Source organism: Solenopsis invicta, chromosome 16 (genome assembly GCF_016802725.1).
Source record: "Solenopsis invicta isolate M01_SB chromosome 16, UNIL_Sinv_3.0, whole genome shotgun sequence".
Classification (NCBI taxonomy): domain Eukaryota; kingdom Metazoa; phylum Arthropoda; class Insecta; order Hymenoptera; family Formicidae; genus Solenopsis; species Solenopsis invicta.
The window spans coordinates 20,553,818-20,570,639 of NC_052679.1; the positions used below are offsets into that span (position 1 = coordinate 20,553,818).

A 16,822-nucleotide genomic window follows, 5' to 3' on the forward strand; every position below is an offset into this window, starting at 1 on the left:
GAACAAAGGCGTTATGCATTTCATTAACTTCAATAAATACGTTGAATATACTGTACCTAATGAAATAAATTTAAAAGGAAAAATAATTAAAAGGAAAAATAATTAAAAAGCTAGTTACAAAAAGAAATATAAATACAAGATAATGACCATTTTCTTAATTCTGCTTTAATATGCAAGAAAATTATCTCTAAATCAAATTTGGAGTAAAATAAAACACCAGAATGCAAATTAGATTAATATCGTAAAATCATTTTATTCATAAAATGTGGCTGCTACTTTCAGTTCATTTCTGTATTTTTTTGGTACTTTGCAAATTCATACAAACTTTCAAAGATAATAACGGCTTATATACTGCGTTCTCTTTGCAAACTTTGTAAATAGATTTCAGAATTTTCATGTAATTTCTTAATGGATAGCTTTTATGTATCGTTACTGTGTCTTTTTCTTTTCCAAATTTATTTATGTAAAAAACTTTCACATTTTATTATTTAATCTTATTTTAATAATTCATCATTATTTTATGAATAATTAGAGTTGCGTGAAACTTTCTAGCATATAAATAAGAATGCCGAGTGAAATAAATTATCGCGTTGAAGAAAATAAAAGATGCATTTTGATAAAGTACTTGAGAAGACTAAAAAAAAAAGAAAGATATCTATACAGTCCACGTTAAACAACATAAAACTTGAAAATTAAAAACAACGTACAAATTGCAATGTCATGCAGTTTTGTTTTTAATTTCAATTTATATGTTTTAACATAATTTAATACGACAACTTGAATAAAACGTAATGCTTTCTTCTTTTTTTAACAAAGAAGCAGAAAGGCATTCGTAATACCAACGAATACATGTGACCTCTGTCAATCGTGTTCTGATTGCAATCCTGTGTCGGAACAGAATCGTGGATTACACTCATTCAAAAGCTGATGAAATTCGATTCGTGGAGAAACCTCGTAGGAACCGAAGAAAAGCGCAAAGCAATATATATACACACAATTAATCTTAACGGATACCTCGCCGGTCTAGCAGATCCTGATATTTTTTTAATTATATTCCAAACCTTCACAGAGCATTATCAAAGAAGTTACAAATTTTTAACAAAGTTTATAACAACTTTACGTAATTTTAAGTTGCGCAATTTTATTTCTCAGATTTTCATCTTCAGAATAAAAAAAATCGGTTCAATTACGTTAAATATGGATTAATTTAAAGTTTGGGTACACTAGAACCACGAAATACCAGTTAAGAAAATTTCGGAAAGAATACCATCAATTAGATTTAAGCAAGCTTTCTCTTTTTATAATTTCAGCAATGGCTTGGTAGATAATCACGAGGCAGATTCAAACGAAAATGCGCGAGAAAGAGCTGAAACTACTGATAACGATGAGACGATAATCCCTGTAATAAAGTCCTTCATTCCACCAGTCGTACTATGTGCATGCATACGCGCCTGTGTGTATGTGTATGTGATTATACTTAAATCTTTACTTCATCGCTATAATCGCGTTATGTAGTTATTACGCAGTTATATTTGTTGATTGTTAATACCGGCTGAAATTATTGATGCGTGAGCAAACTATCACTACTATTACTTCGTGTACGTTACATCGATGAAGTTTACTACATCGATTCATACGCTTTAGAAATACAGAACATATAGAATATCTCAGAAATACAAATTTTATTTCAATAATAAATATATTTTAAAACAATATTTCTTCAATGAAAACGCGGATGCATTAACAATTTATAAATTACAAGTAATTTAAATGATACGACTAAAAGAAAATGACATTTTACAAATAGACAATATTCTTCATTTAAAATAGATTTTAATAGATTTGAAACGCGATTAGAAAGTCATTTAGTGTTAATAATTGTAGAGGCTAAAAGTCCTTTTTATTGAAGCTTAATAAATTCTAATAAGATAAAATATATGAGCACACACACAGATATAACATCACTTCTGTTTGCGAGCAATAACAGCGATCAGAGATAAATACTAATGTTAATTAATTCAATATGTGCTCGGAATTTTGATCAATAGGCTAATCGATCTAAACGGGGGCATCGTTTGCTTCACCACAGTTTGAAACTGACGCAAATCCCGGTGCTCACCCAACGGTAGTCATGGCAACAGGTGGCGCGGGTTCTCTCAACCTTCGCTCGTTATGGACATCTTACCTCTTACGCTTTATTCTCCCTCCCAACGCTGTTTGCGATCCACTAGCGGTCATATTCTTTAGCAGATATAAAGATCAATTTCCTAACTACGAATGCCAGAACCTTGGGAAAAAAAATTTTCTATATCTTTAAATATATCTTTAACCATCTTACACGATTAATACACATTTGATTATGAATAATTTGTGTACATTTTATTTTTAATATGTCCCAAATTTGTTGTAAACACGTATCCGGTAAATTGTGCTTATTATAAAAAAAGATCATGTGTGCTTACGATTATCAATATTAATATTAAATGTTGATTTATTATAGATACTTAGAGATCATTTTTACACATGTAATTAATGATATTATTAAAGAAATTAAATTAAATGTTTTAAAATTATACTCTTTTCTATTGATCTCGAATATTCTGCTATTATATGTATGTCACAGCGAAATAATAAAAACATCAAAGTTCTATATATTTCTGTACATATCGATCTTCACTTTCGTCAATGACATTATCCCAAGACGACCTGATTTTATGGTTGAAATAAGTTGAAACTGGATATAGAGAATACCTTAACTAGCACGAATAATTTAAATTCTGTGGAAGTATGCCAGAGGCTATTAGCCAAGTGCAATCTCGCTTGAAGTCATTACCGTCCTCGTGGGTCAGATAACTTATACACAAATGATGACATTTGATCCGAAAATATTTTTGCCGCGCGTATAAAAAATACAGGTTTCAATAATATTTCAACAAATATATACACCATTGTGCAAATGATTATTTTTCCTTTTGAATAGTAGCACTGTATGACTTTTTTACGAATTGAATACCAATATTTTTTCTTGAGAGCATAAACGAGCTCTAGCAGAATAATAATTAATATCTTGTAATATAATAATTAATAGAATAGATAATTTATTTTATTAATTATAACAGATATTGGTCTATTATAATTACGTGCTTCGTTCATCAAGTCAAATTTTTAAAAATAATTGTTATTTTATATTTTGCGTTTTAAATTTTAGAATTTTAAACGCAAAATATGAAATAATAATTTTTAAACTTGAAATATCTCTCTTGTCGATAAAAATATATAAAATATTTTATTCTTTAATACATTTTATTTTTTTCAATAATAAACGTGCATAATTAAAATAATTTTACTATATTATTTTAGCGCAAAAATTACAGTAAACATGCAATCGCAATTCGCAATAAAAAACGTCACTCACTTTCTATATGCGAGGCACAAGTTTCAAATTACACGAACCAATTCGACATACAATGTATGGTATTGTATTCCGCTGTATGAATAGTAAGTTTGACAGTATTCTCTGGACATTAATAATGTATTGGAATGTGGTAACATCAGGATCTAAACCAACATGTACTAATTTGGTCGAGTGGCATCGATATCTCGACTAACTGATAGATAACGTCGTATTGCATGATTCCGCTACGATTGATACCGGTCAATGTACTCATTGTGTACTCGATATACAATTGCGTCAGTAATTGTCCTATCGATCGAAGTAATATCGTTGAATTGTCATGGTAGAGTATGCGCGAAATTCGTCCACGCAAATCGTGGACCGATTCTTCAAGTTCGGTGCACATTGTTCATTGACCGTTAGCAATGTGATTTCAATCAAGTGTTTGTTTTTGAAGGTTGCGAAATGCTATTAAGTGCTTGGCATACAAGATTCTAACGTCAGTTTGCCTAATGTCGGATTAAATTGTTTTGTTAACAGCTTATTCATAGAGCTAGCAGAAATCGCGTTAACATATCGTAAATTTCTACCGACAATCATAAAATCTAAATAAATCCAAAAATCGAAATCCGTATCTTGGTTCTTCTTTTATATCTTTTTTATATATTGTAATATAAAATTAACAAAAAATATTATAAAACTGTTTTTTTTTTTTTTCAAAGATCGTGTGTGTGTGTGTTATACGAAAAAAGTTTTTAATTTATATAAATAAAAAGGGATTACAAATTATTTATATTATCGCAACAACTCTAATTGTTTATAATAACAATTTATTTTTAATGTTAAAAAAACTTATGACCGCAATAGTAATCAGTAACATTACTAAAACACTTAATAAATTAATAGAACAATTTGTCCTCATCAATTATTTGCGTTTAAAAGTTCTGCAATTAGCCACTAGCCAAAAGTATGCAGTGTAAGAAATAATTAGTAGGAAATGAGATTCGTTCTTTTATTGTATTGTAGTTTAATTGTGATAGCGAGAGCATTGTCCATCGTCTGAATAGAGAATGAAGTTAACTACTTTTTGTTCTAAGAACGTGCCTTGCAAACTAATTGCAAGTTAAGTTAAAGCAATAAGCCAAAGTTGAAACTTGAATATACAAGAAGCATTTAACTCAATATATGCACGTATATTAACTACGGCAAATTATTTATGATCATCTCACGTTAAATTTTTACCAGAAAAGATTTTCGCCAAACTTTTTGCAGAATTAATAAATATACATATTTTACATGTAATTAAAAAGTAAATGAACAAAGTTAACTTTTGTAAATATCATAATCAAATACAATAAATTCTGAATAATTTTATTATTTCCATTGACCAACAGCAAAATTAATTTTTATTATTATATACAAATTTGGATAAAAAGGAAAGACGATACAACACAAATTATTAATATATTTAATAAGGTATGATTGATACTTTATTGTTCCAAAGTTCTATATAAAATATACCATTATAGAGAGATATTACCCGCGGATATGGTTACAACGAAAACTTTTATAGCGTCTCGATCGTTTGCGGTTATCGATAACTACTTAAGCAAACGGCCTGCTACTGACATTAGGGAAGTGCACCTCGTAAATCGACATAGTGGTAGAAATGTCAGAATATTCTCGAACATATGTACGTAAGCAACATGTGGATTGGACATTTTAATGGACTTTCGCATAATGATGGGTGAAAGCACTAAAATTGCTCTATGTCGTCATACAGTTTTCCTCTTTTCTTCATATTGCACCGAACAGATGAAATTTATAGTGTGGCAAGGAAGGAGCACCGTAAATTGCGAAGGACGAAAATTCTATGGCTGTGAATAAAGAGGTTTCTCGTATAGCAAACCGTTAGCTTTTGATATGTATATTAAATACTAAATTTTGCTACCTTCTCGCACATTTAACTCTGTCGTACTCCGTCTAGCAGATACATATGCAGCTGAAGCCAAGAGTATAAATTTTCTTAATAAATGCACCAAGTTAAACTAGATGGTGTTTATATAAATTGAAGAAACCATTTAAACTAGATCTTAATAGGTACTGAGATATAATTATTTATTTAAGATTTTAAAAATTTGTTGTTACTTTTAATTTAAGTACGCGTGCGCTAAACGGATTTAATTTATTAAATTTCATTAAAAATATTTTGATACTTGTGGTTAAGACAGCATTTAATTGTGTTTATTCACTTCAATAGATTTTATTAAGGTACATAAAATTGTGAGATGATATTTGAAGTCCTATTCAAAATATTTTCTAATAAAATAAATTTGTAAGAAAAATAGGTAAACTTTAATTTTAAAATTTTGGCTTAAAAAATGTATTATTCTCCTTATTATTTTCGTTTATTAATGTTGTCTTTTTTCGATACGTACATATACAACGTTTGAAAGCATATATTTAAAATTAAATATGTGTGAACTATTCGAAATTTTTGAATATGAATTACATATGTATTGAAAATCTTATAAAATTATATATTAAATAACCTTATATCATATATAAAATTAGTATTAATAAGAAATCTTGTTTATTATCTATATATATATTAGAGTTCAATCTAACAATTATATTGTTAATTAAAAGTTATTTTTCAATGATTACAATTTGACTCGATTCCAATAAATTTTATTGATTCAATTCTATTCGAAATTGAACAAAAAAATAAAATTTGATTTGATTCAATTTAGTGTCAAAGAACTTTAATTTGCATACGTCTGTCTAAACTTTAAGTTTAAAAAGTTATGAGTAACGCAAATCATAAAAATTTATTTTTGCGCCCAAACAAGTAAATGAGAGAATACTACACACATCTGTTGTGTTAAAGAGAATTATTTGTAATATATTCAAATAATATTAAATGTATCACTTTATTACATTATAATCATTTATATTTCCGTGTGTTTGTCATATGTAGTACATGTGCAAGTATCTAATGTTGAATCAACGTATTGTATCTTTCAGCTCTTTCACGCGTAGAATAACGTATTTATACGGTTGAACGCCTGTATACTTTTAACATCTATACGAACTAATTTGTGACGTTAAACGCTCTTTCATTACGGTCGCTTCTATATTCTAGTAAACGAGATGTAATTTTGCTGCCTGTTTGTCTGGCGTTTTCGCCTGAGTTTCCATTAGAATATATTATACGGACGAACGGCCGAAGAGCAGTCGTCCGCGTGCGATGCAATTTCGGATCTCTGCGCAATATCATCCGATAAATATAACACTAAACATTGTCGAAAACGATTGGTGATTGAAGTCATTGAATTTCACCCGCGAACGTCCCCAATAAAACGCAATCTTATTGATTTGCAAATATTCGTACAAAACGTATTAATTGATAGACATGTGCGCAATTTTCCATTGCGCACATGTGCGTAAAACATTGCTTTTTTGTCCAAAAAAATTGTTACGTCGATTATTTGTTATTATTGAACGACGTTTAAAAAATCAAATCAATCGACAAATATAATTTAACGCAGATAGTTAACATGTGTTAACTTGCGTCAAAACACAATATATACGTTAAGACAAAATTTCCAGAATTTTATTTTGTTGAGATGCTGCTGCAGAAAATATAGAAATCTATGGAGATTTAATCAATCTGTACGATCTCTATAATCTAGAGATTTAATTAATCTCTACCTATATATATGTAGAGATTTAATTAATCTCTACATATATATAGGTCAGACTGGATTTGAAAAATATGAGTCAAGCGTAGGTCATGTGTGCCAAATGCAATGAACATGTTAATTGTCCACTGAAATGCATTCAACTAAAAAGCACTTTTCGAAAACCGAGCAGTTCGTAAATTGAGGTTGCTGTCTATAGCTATATATGACAACCAAAAAATTCCCAACAACTGTCCGTGACGTGCTTTTATATTGATGCTATACAGCATCAAAATGCATTGTTTACAAATAGAATAGCAATAATATGCAAATCATTTCGAACAATGTTATATTAATTGCTCACCGTTGAGCAATTCAAGAATGTATAAATTATTTCATACAATATTTTTTTTATATACCATATGCTTTTTTTTAAAACAACAAACGTGAGAGCAAATATAGCTTGAATTAATTCCTTTAACTAATAATATTTCAATATATATTTGTCCACGGAAAACGCAGGAGGAATGAAGTTTACTGCGACCGCCTGTCAATATTACTGATAGACATTTCCATCCATGAATAATAAAAGCATTATCTTGATTCCAAGTATTACGGGAGTCAATAGAATGCATGGCGTGATATTGACGTGCATGAGATTGATGAAAATCTATCTCAATTCAATTACGAAATTCGTGGTAGCGCGTGTGTGTTCCGAGTAGTAAAGTTACAGAGACTATCTTGCCTAGACTGAAGAAAGATTACATTCTCATCAAGTAATATAAAATCTTTTTTTCTTTTCTTTCACTTACAAAACTAGTTTGAGACTTGTAGTACAAATGCACGATTTACACATAACAAAGAATGCTGTCTGCGTTTCAATCGTGTGTTATATAAAAAGTATTAAATTTCTTCAAAGTATTTATCAAATGACAACACAAATCAAATTTAATCTAATCTGAGTATCTTAATTTAATCTCTAAGTATACTTGAGTATAAAGTTGTGTTTAAACAAAATTGATAAATGATCTATTATAAACGCTCGATTAATTCATGAAATATCGCCAGTTTAATATTTTTTACAAAGTTAAATCAAGCATACTTTGATCGGTCACATAGTTATATCAGCTTGTTTTATACATTATGGGTATAATATAGGTGTTAAAGAGATAATCCTGGGCATTATGCTATAATACATAAAGTTTATGCGCGCAGTTTTCTTAATATGGATTAACAAAAGTCGATAAAAATGGCATAAAATGGCAGGAATTATGTGCACATTCTGATGCATTGACCCAGAATTGGGGTCAATAATTGGCATCTAAAGCACTATGACCCGGAATGATAAACGTTTGACATGTCTGGTACCTACTTGGAATAGTGATCTTTCATATGTTTGAAACAAGTTCGTGTAATTACTTAATGATCTTGTTGAAAAAATGAAATTATTATACATAGGTTCTTGATGCACGATGCATGTTTCACGATGCTATACATTCTATTTGTCATACAATGCGACGACATTTGCTGACATTAAGCTATAAATTATTCATTCGTATGATATATTAAGCGTAGCAAAAGTATGGAAGTTGTATATTCAAAGAGAAAGGCAACAATAGGCTTTGAAGTACATTATTAATCCATCAACGTGTACTATATTCGTTGATAACGAGAAATAATATTGTAATAAGATAGTTCGTTAAATAAATGATGATAATAAATTGTTTTCATTATATACTTAAGTTTAGTGGTTTTCGTAAAAGTTAAGTTTCCATTAAAAATAAAAATAATTTAATATGATAATAATAATAATTATTTTTAATTTTGCTAAAAATATTTTTTTCAACAAAAATAAAATTAGTTATTGCAATGTACAATTAAAAATAATATCTTGTGTAATTTTTTAACTCTGAGATTTTATTATTGTTAAAGTATTAACATCTGTCTGATTCGTCATTTAAATTTTATCTTGGAAAACAGAAAAATAATAGCGTATTCGTATTTCAATACGTGAACTGGTGCGCACTCAGTACGCACTCAGTACGCACTAAATGCAGCACAAGCTCCAATAAATGATGTCGATTTTAATGCAAAACGCACTGAGTGCTGCCCAATTCAAAAAGCTATAAAAGAAATGCTTATTAGTTCTATTTCGTCAAATTGAAATTTTTCCCAGGAAAATGCTTATTTTCTGAAACGTCGATAACAATTGAATCAATGTCAATGTTTCGTAAAAGATACTACTATAAATAAATACCGAAGTAAGTTCCGAATGGCACAATCCCAGAAAGATCTTTCTGAAACTGTCTTAAATAAAATATTCCTTCGCATGTGACACAGAGATTGCGATAAAGAGACAAACTTCGCGTTCTGTTTGCACGGCTGTAACTTTGTCGGAGCTTCTTTTCATATCCCATTATTCTGCTTTCATGATCGAAAGACTAGACCATCTTTGCGGAATAGTCATTGTATCACATGTCTCATGGTGTGTTTATTATACAACCAAGCGACCGAGATTTTGATCATGATGCGAGAAAATGAAATCTAAATCATCTGTGTAATATCCATCTTTCCACCTTCCCGTGCCATTGTCCAATGCACACGTAGCACTGTGATTTGTTTTTGCGCTGTACAGTATACAATAATAAAAGCGTATCCAATAAACCCTGCAAAATGAAACTCAAACTTTATCACCATGAAAATCGGCTCAGGATTTTCACCGTTTACTTACGAATGGTTGATTTCTTTCGCAACAAAATCAAAACAATTATAAATTCCACGGACAATTTCAATAAAACTAAATAAAAAAAAAATAATTTAATAAATATAAGAATAGTTAGACGTATCGCATGTTATTCACTGATATTTAACGTATGATAGTTTAAATTTTATTTTTCATGAAATTATTATTTAAAGTAATATAGGAAATATATAGGTAAGGCAAAATAATTGAATATGTATATTTAAATATATATTGAATAACATGAGATAAACACATTATTGCGAGTTTTCGCTTTAAAACAGCATTTCAAGCTCGATTGTCTTGACAACAGAGTAATGATCGGAAAAGCATCGATTCATCGCAATTCGTCACTTCTATCCGACAACGGCTGCACATAACGCCAGGAGTGCTTCCACTATTTTTCATCAGTGTTCCGGCGAAAGGACATCAGTCTCGTCCGTTTTTTTTTTTTAGCTTTTTACGGTTTCGACAAAATGGATTTTACCTTCGTCTTGTTTTCGCGCCTCCAATCTTCGTTTCTCATGGGATCATGAGACATGGCGGCCTTTGAAAATGTTCAATTATATCTTTTAGGTTTCTTCTTTGTAGTATAGAAGAAAGAGAAAAGATCTTTGCGTCCGTCGTAATAGAAAATATTGTAGAAACAAAAGAAGAGACCGAGTGACAAGAATTCTTATTAATCTCAAATGAATATTCACATATTTTACACATAATACAGATTGTATTTGCATCAAAAATTGATTAAAGATTTCGTAAAATATCGGGTTATCTCGATTCGATGTTTTATCTCGCTTACATTTTTTCCTGCCTAGTTGAGAAACCGAAGGTACGATGATTGTTTGAGATCTCATGCTTTCCGATTTAAGATTATCCGTTGCAAAGCGGGAGGTCTGCAAAAAACCGACTCGACAAAGATTAATTCGCGATCCTACTTTTTTTACCTTACTGTTTTTATATGCAAGTCGACACAAATAAAAAGTAATTGCCAATAATTATTGTTTGTTTTAAAGTTATTATTCCTCTGATAAAAGCATCAGCTGTATAGAACGTTTCAAGTTTATCATATTTCAGCAAAGATTCTTTTATTTAATCTTTTGAATACAAATATCTAATTTAATTGAGCACAGCATGACCGGAAACAGAAATTTATAAGTTTAAAAGTATTATAAATATCTTGTTACATATGATATTAAAAATATTGATTAGACTTGTTGAAATTGCAACTATTAAATAATTAAAAAAGAGTATTGCTACATTATTTAATTTATATTATGCGTATATTATAAATGTGAAAGCATTATTGTTGTTAAAAATTTATGCAATTTAATGGTCTAATTTCTTTGTAAAATTGAAGAAACTTGTGTATTTTATAGTATTTTTATACAGCATAAAATAATTCAGCCACTTTATTTCATAAAAAAGAAAACAAAAAAATTCCGTAAAAGGATAAATTATTACTAATAAAATACGTTATTATTAATAAATTTACATGTCGTAAAATATCTTTATGAATAAAAACAAAATTAATACTTTTTGATTAAACATAAATTATAGTTTTGTCGAACAATTAATCATGATTAAATAATATTAAACCGGTGACAAAAGTACAATGCATTTATGAAATATCAATAATGTTTCACATGTTTTAATATTACTTTTAGTTCCTACCTAAAATAAACACTGTTCATAAAGTTCAATGTATGTAATGTGTTATTTAATGTATATAAAGTATAATATGACAGAATATAAAATATAATGTAATAGTTAACAGAAAATATAAATATGCGTATTGATAAAAAATTTTCGTATAATTAAATTATACGATATTTCATATAGCATAATATGTAAAATAATGCTCTATCACCTATGATTTATTTTTGATTATTCATTATTATGAGAATTCTTGTTACACGATAAAATCGGTTATTCCGTTTCTACGGCATATTTAAGCGAAACTAGAAATTGGTACAATCGAAAGCGCCGTCCCCGGGATTGACTAGATTATCTCTCGTTGCAATTCTCCTGGAGAATGAATCACCTTTTATCTCTAGAGAGTTCTTTTCTGGAGAAAGATTATCATTCCGAATTCACCGGATATTATTCGCAGATAGTGAAGAACGCTATACCATTATTCTCCTTATGTTGTCATACACAAATGCGTGAAAACTGAGAAATAATGGAATTGTGAAAAGATTGAGTGTGCGTGATATATTACACTTCAAACAAAGTTTTATAATGCCACTTAAGACTTTATTATTTCAAAAATTTCATATATTAAAAAAGATTTTATATTAGCTAATTTAATAAAAAATTTTTTCAATAGCTTATAAATTAATATGCGATATAATGTTCTAAAACTTTTTATTTTTTTACGATTTATAATTTTTTTTTATAACATAGATTGAGCAACACAAGCAACATTTCTGCAATTAAATGTACTCAATTATAAATAAAGTAGTACTCAATTATAAATAAACAAGTAATGAAATAAAGAATTATGCAATAATAAATAATAAAGTATTAATGTGTAAAACTATTTTTTTTAAATAGGAAATATCTGAATTAGACCTAGGTGAGAAAAGCGCAAATTGCATGCCTTTACGCATTCTTCAGATGTTGTTCGACATGTATTGGTACTATGCTATTAATGATAATAGCACCTTTATATGTCGCAAAGTACTTACCAACTTGAGTCTACAATTTTCCTGAATGCGAAAAAGATTGAAACGACAAGAAGGTTGATAAAAGGACTCGACAAAGAGAGAATGAGCTGTTGCTTAAAGGAGGAATATTTTGAATTTGTGCCAACGTGTTCACCGTCGGTGCTAGTTCAGATGTTGCCAAGTATTAAAGATTGATATAGGAAAAAAAAAGAATAAAAGAATGGATAGAAATGCGTTTCAGTGTTTTTGATATTGTTTCTTAAATGGTACTTCTTACTTTAAAATTAAATTAATATACAATTACAAATACATCTATAAATAATCTATTTACGTACGTTTTATTTTGTTAATAAAAAATTATTCATTGCTTTATCATATTTAATTAACGCAAAATCAATAGAAGTTGCATGTTATCTATATAACAATTTTATTTTATTAATTTAAAAATTTATATTAATAGCAATTAGTTAAGTGGTGCTTGAAGATAAATATCGCATAAGTAAGCCTCGTGGGAACTCTAAAAAAAAATAAGAAGGAAAAAAGTAGAGAAAAAGTGGAAATACGAGTGGGCAAGTAAATAAAAAAATTCACATTTAAATTTTTAGAAAAAAATTCACCTTTAAAATCTTGTTTATTAGAGTCATCGATAACGTTGCAGCACGTGACATAGTTAATAATAATACACGTGTCATCGTGTTAAGGTTTGCACTAAAAAACGTGCAATAGAAAACTGCGCTATTAGTGCTTTTAGTGCGTTTTGAATTTAAATGTCTTTTCTGTTGACATTAATTTATGTACTTCTGCAAAATGCGAAGCATCTACGTGTAATTTTTGCATTTGTCGGCAGAAACTTATTTACCGTGAATGTGCTAGAGATGTTCCATATAAATGACATACTTTTTTTAGTTCAAGTGACTTCTTCACTCTAATGTCAAAGTAAAAAATTTTTTAACGGTTTATATTTAGTAAATATTTTATTATCTTGTTTGAGATTCTTTATAAATGCTATATTTATTTAGTTTCGACTGTATAAAAATATAATTTATCAAAAATACGTTAAAATCATAAAAACGCTATAGAATAATCTTTCTACGTCTTTTTTAAATACAAAATATTTTAATATAAACTATGCAGCATTTTAAAATTATAAATTAAAACGTAGTAAGATGTTTCGTATTGTTTTGATTTGCAAAACGGATTGTTAAAACCATTTTCGTTGTGGATGAAAATATTTGGCGATCGATCGATCATGTCCAACGATCAGAGCAAAGCGGTGCGATTTTATTCATTTCTGCAACGATGGCGGTTGAATAAGTGGTGCTCCAGGACACCCTGAGTGGACGAAGCCCCTTCGTAGGGACGAGCGAATAGAAAGAGAGAGAGAGAGAGAGAGAGAGGAGAGTCGTGGAGGAGAAAAAGGAAGTGACGAAAGGTGGATTGCTGACTGGTTGAAAAATTAATGGGTCGAGTGGTCGGGTTGGGTTGACGCGGGTGTGGGGAATTCAAAGGGTAGTACCGCTAGGTTTTGGTCGAGGTGTCGTTATTGAATGGCTTCGTTTAAATAAATTTTCCCGTCGACTAGATTTACCGACATTCGCTTTTCTTTCTAAGCTCCGTCCATTTCAAACGTTTCCAACACGCATTCGCGATTAATATTTATTTCTTCTTTTTCGTATTCCATTCAAAAAAAAAATCGAGATTATTTAAAGACGATCAAATCTTTCGAATGGAAACAAAACTCGAGAAATAGAATAATAAAAGAAAGCTAATAATTAATGAAGATAAATAGAAGGCTAAAGAATTACGCAAAATTTTCTTTTTTAGAACAACTTTTACTATTTTTACCTTTTACGCTAGCTAATGTTATCATTTTTTCATCTCGCAGGCTTTTGCTTTTTCATGTCTTTGCTCAAGCCGAGCTAGAAAATTACAAGGTATTATGGACACGAACACATTATGCGTGTATGTAGCTAGGCACAGCATGCTGCGACACGGCCAATTTTATCTCTAGCGAAGTATGCTTCCTGAGCGCAACATGTTCCTTAATTACGATAGAGATACAGCGCTAAGCACCGTCTGTTAGCATCTATGTAACAGTAACGCTTAATTCTAATAAACACCTTAGATCCTCTCTGATTAGCGAGTAAGGCAAACGAGATAAACTTATTTCCGCAATATATACGTAGAAATAAATTTAATAGATAGTAAATAATATGAAATAAATTATATTAGTAATAAATTAGATGTGCATTATATATGTATTATCCATTTTGTTCAATACATATATAATTAATATCAGTTAATGTAATAACATATAATTAAAATCTAATATAATAAATGCATTGAAAAGTAGTAGTGACATAAATACATTTACTAAAACTAAAATAATAGAATTATTAAGCTATTAAATGAAGTATTAAAATTATTTTAAGTACATTTGTTATTAACTTTACGTGCTAAAAGAAAAAATAAACAAGCTAAAAATGTTCGATGTATTCATTTCAGTTTTTTTGCATTATTAAAGACAAAAATAAGTTTAATTTATAAACCACTTTCAGGATTCAATTATAAAAGCAGTACGAGATAGAGATTGATGACAATGTTTAAGAATTAATGATGTAAAAAAATCTTTTGATAAATTTTTGTGTTATTAAAATATGCCATAGAATGATGAAACAATGAAAATATAGAGGAAGAGATAAAGTTGCGTATAAGCTTATTGATTGATTTCACTGAAAATACGTTCTTCGAAGAAAATAAAAATACCATGCATTATAAAAGGCCGATCTTATTACGCAATTAAGATCTAATAAATGAGAGAAAAAAAGAGAGAGAGAAAAGCAGTATTGAATAAAGACATCTTCATAAAGATATCTTTATGAAGATATCTTTATTCAATATTACAAAATAATTTTTTATCTTTATCATAATATTACATATTGTTTAGGTATCCATAAAATAACATTAAAACATTAATCTGTCTGATAATTAACCATTATTTTAGCCTAATTATAAATATGTTAGAAAAATTATAAATGTAGTAACGTCAAATAAGAATAAAACGCACAAAGCAAAGTAAAATCATAAATCTTCCTGGTGTAAAGAATAATTTTATAAAAAGTAAAAAGTAACGTTAATACTTCATATCGTAAGAGAATCTCGTCACTTAAAAATTATGCATGATACTGTTGCGACGCATGAAACAAGTTCTGGTACTCCAATTCAACCTCGCAGCTGCTCACGGATGCATAGAGGTTCTTTAATGAATGTGATGAAACGCTCGTATATATTCAAAAAAGCTTTTGACAGATTACTTATATGTTGTAAACGTATCATATAATTCTTGAGCTCTTTCACGAGATGGTGAGTCAAAAACTTAATATCGTATCAAAAACTTAATTGGATATATGTCAAAGTTACTGATGCGACATAAAAGAGTGAAGTCATCCTATCAATCCGTCACATGAAATGAGAAAGATCATTCATCCTGCATCAATGATTTTACGGATCATATGACGCCATTCTCGTTGTTGTCCGTCGAAGCCGAAACCTCGTTTGATTGATGACATTGCACATTCGTTCGATATGCGCTTCTAACGGGTGATCTGCTATGTCCCTATCTTTCATCTAACTCTTTTAATCTAAAAAACTAAAATCTGTCACGGTACATTATTTTTGCTTCACCTATATTTTTTTCTATTTGTCAATATTTATATTCTGTGATTAATCATTTATACATTTCTTTTTTAGGAATTGCAGTGTGCATGGATAAATCCAAATATCCAAGAATTAGATAAAATTTAATTATATAACTTAACTTTATCTCATAATTTATAATTTATTTTATTGTTACTGCACAAAATATGTTTTTGCATTTATAATTTATAAAAATATATTTTTATCACTTTTCAAGTGAAACAGATATGTTAATATGAAGAACGTGCAAAATATTATTAAATAATATTATATTTATAAGCAAAATGTTAAAAAATAACACAATTATAATACTTTATTATATACGTTATTAAAAAATGTTCAATATTGTACTAAAAAGTACATTCTCAAAATAATATTGTACTTAAAACGATTATACAATAAAAGTCTTTACAGAAGAAAATTTGTGTATTTCTACCTTTAAAACAGCTTTCGGTTAAAGCTTTTTGTTTCGCTTCGTTGAAATCCGCCATTTCCCAGTTACAACGTTGGTAATATGGTACATTGATTTAATAATAAGACATTTACTACATAGACATTTACTAAAACTACTCTGCAACAGCAAATTTCTTTCATTACAATAAAAAAAGTAAATTTATAATTTTCCAGATTAAACTATTTTTTT

The 16,822-nt window shown here is 28.9% G+C and overlaps 1 protein-coding gene across 1 annotated transcript in view; it reads right to left on the bottom strand.

Moving 5' to 3' along the window:
• LOC105194700 (Kv channel-interacting protein 1) overlaps window positions 1-16,822 on the bottom strand; it is a 125,769-nt gene that overhangs the window by 57,056 nt on the left and 51,891 nt on the right. The gene's annotated exons all lie outside the window — the stretch shown is intronic.